We start from the raw sequence: 2677 nt of genomic DNA on the forward strand, positions 1-2677 counted from the left end.
CTATAGTTAATTTGTTTCGATGCCTTTGTGTGTGGTGATTGTATGATAACCTATTATTGGTTGTGCATATTTGTCTTATGAGCATCGCGAACTTGTAAGATAATGTGTTAATTCTTAATAAAGCGAAAGTGAATTTAATGATTTAGAACTTGCCATGCTAGCATAGGTTCATGTATTTGTTATGCATGATTCATAGGTAATTTTAACCATCTTACTTGCCCTATGTAATCAAGATAGATAACTTGTGCTTAAACCGTTATGTTGTCAAATTCTATAGACATATAGGATCTCAATATAATTGGTGTCTATTCAGCTTCTATCTCTTTTGTGGATGTCTGGTAGTATGGTACTCATGCAACGAAAGTTGGCGTTTATCAGTTTCATGTTGTCTGATTAGTGTCATCACCATTGCATGCTAAGGTTGAGAACAATAAGGCTATTGAATGAAGTATTTAATGAAGTTAGTATCCCATACTTGTCATATATATTAATTCAACCAATTTTGTTCTCTTAGATATAATTGTTAGTTTAATTTTTAGTTATAAACAACCTCTATTTGTTATCGTCTTAGCATTGAATAAAAACCATACATTGTTGCTTAAGTGCATGAATTAATTAGTTAGCCAAAGCCAGTCTCTGTGGGAACGAATTAGCAAAGATTCTATACTACTTGCGAACTCGTATACTTGCGTGTATTATTAGCGCGTGTTTAGTGACTAACAAGTTTTTGGCGCCGCTTCCGGGGACTGCAGTGTTAATTTATAGTTTATGTGCTTCCCATCAGTGGTAGTTAAAGTTCATTGACTCGGACTTTGTTACTTCTTTGTTTCCTTGCATTGTTTCAGGTACTCTAGAGAGGGTGTATGCATACGCGTTCGCGTACTCGTAAGAGAACTCTGGATAAAGCCGAGGAAGAACTTATGGTGGTTCGAAGGAAAGTTTTTGAGGAAGAAAAGAAGGTAGAAGAAGAAGAGAAAGTCGAGAAACCAGCTTTAGTAGAGATGGGTGATCAAGCAGAAAATCCTAAGTCTTTGATGGACTATTCTTAGCCTAAGATTAATTACATTCAGTCAAGCATCATCAGGCCATCCATCAGGGCTAATACTTTTGAGATCAAGTCAAGCACGATTCAGATGATACAGAACTCAGTTCAGTTTGGGGGTTCTCCAACTGAAGACCCCAACATGCACATCAGGGATTTCATTGAGATATGCGACACTTTCAAATTCAATGATGTGATTGAAGATGCTATCAAGCTGCGACTTTTCCCATTCTCTCTGAGGGACAAAGCTAAGTGCTGGTTATATTCTCTACCATCAAGGTCTATCACCACTTGGGAAGATCTTGCTCAAAAGTTTCTCACTAAATTCTTCTCTATGGCGAAGACTGCTGCAATCAGGAATGTTGTTACTCAGTTTGCTCAGCAAACTGGGGAATCTCTGTGTGAGGCTTGGGATCGATATAAGGAGATACTAAGGAAAAGCCCATACCACGGCATGCCTGATTGGATGATTATTAACTGCTTCTACAATAGATTAGGTGCTACTTCTAGACCCATGATTGATGCAGCATTAGGAGGAGCCTTGTGGGCTAAAAGCTACGATGAAGCTTATGAACTTATTAAACTGATGGATGCTAATGAGTACCAGAATCCTTCCCAGAGACTGACTCAGGAAAAGGTAGCAGGAATTCTGGATTTGGATGCAGCAACTGCTATAGCTGTCCAACTTAAGGCTCTGACGAAGAAGGTGGACACTTTGGCTAATTGTGGAGATAATCAAATCGTTAGTGTCTGTGAGCTTTACGCTGGTGCCCATGAGAATGATCAGCGCACAATTTCTAGTGAATCAGCTCAGTTCGTGAGCAACTTTCAGTGCTCACAGCAACCTGTGCCAGTCACTTATCATCCCAAAAACTGTAATCATCCTAATTTCAGTTAAAACAACACTCAGAATGCAGTTCAACAGCCTTATCAGCAGTATCCAGCTAAGCAGTACAACCCCCCTGGTTTTTAGCAACCGCAATAAGCACCGAGACAACAACTCCAGCTGCAACAAGCTAATGAAAAATCTGAATTAAAGGAGTTCAAGCTATTTCTATCAAGACCTTGGATAATCAAATTGGGCAAATTGCCAATGCATTGCTTAATCGTCAGCCTGGTACACTACCTAGTGACACTAAAGTGCTAGGAAAGAGGGAAGCTAAGGAGCAGGTAAAGGCAATCACTTTAAGGTCTGGAAAGGTTGCGAATCCCGAACAAACTCAAGTGTTGACTGAAGTAGAGCAGCAGAAAGCAAAAGTGGAACCAAGGAAGACTACTATTGAGCACACTCTTCCTGAGGGTAATACATGGGAGAAACAGATCTATCCTCCACCGCCTTTTCCTAAGCGGCTGCAGAAGTAAAATATGTATAAGCAATTTGAGAAGTTTCTGGAGGTGTTCAAGAAACTTCATATCAACATACCTTTTGCTGAGTCTCTTGAGCAGATGCCTAGTTATTCAAAGTTTATGAAAGGTATTCTCTCTCAGAAAGTGAAGCTAGATAATTTAGAGACAGTCGCTCTTACGGAGGAATGCAGTGTTGTGCTGCAATAGAAGTTGCCTCCGAAGCTTAAGGATCCAGGATGCTTCACTATTCCGTGTACTATTGGAAAAGTGTATTTTGACATATGCTTA

General features: G+C 39.6%; 1 non-coding gene across 1 annotated transcript; it reads right to left on the minus strand.

The window, feature by feature from the left end:
* Positions 1-1391: 1391 nt before the first annotated feature.
* LOC141721884 (small nucleolar RNA R71) lies at positions 1392-1498 on the minus strand. Its single transcript, XR_012574927.1, has one exon. It is a non-coding gene; the product is annotated as a small nucleolar RNA R71 (small nucleolar RNA).
* Between the last annotated feature and the right edge of the window lie 1179 nt (positions 1499-2677).

The sequence above is a fragment of the Apium graveolens genome, chromosome 4 (genome assembly GCF_009905375.1).
Source record: "Apium graveolens cultivar Ventura chromosome 4, ASM990537v1, whole genome shotgun sequence".
NCBI classification, from domain to species: domain Eukaryota; kingdom Viridiplantae; phylum Streptophyta; class Magnoliopsida; order Apiales; family Apiaceae; genus Apium; species Apium graveolens.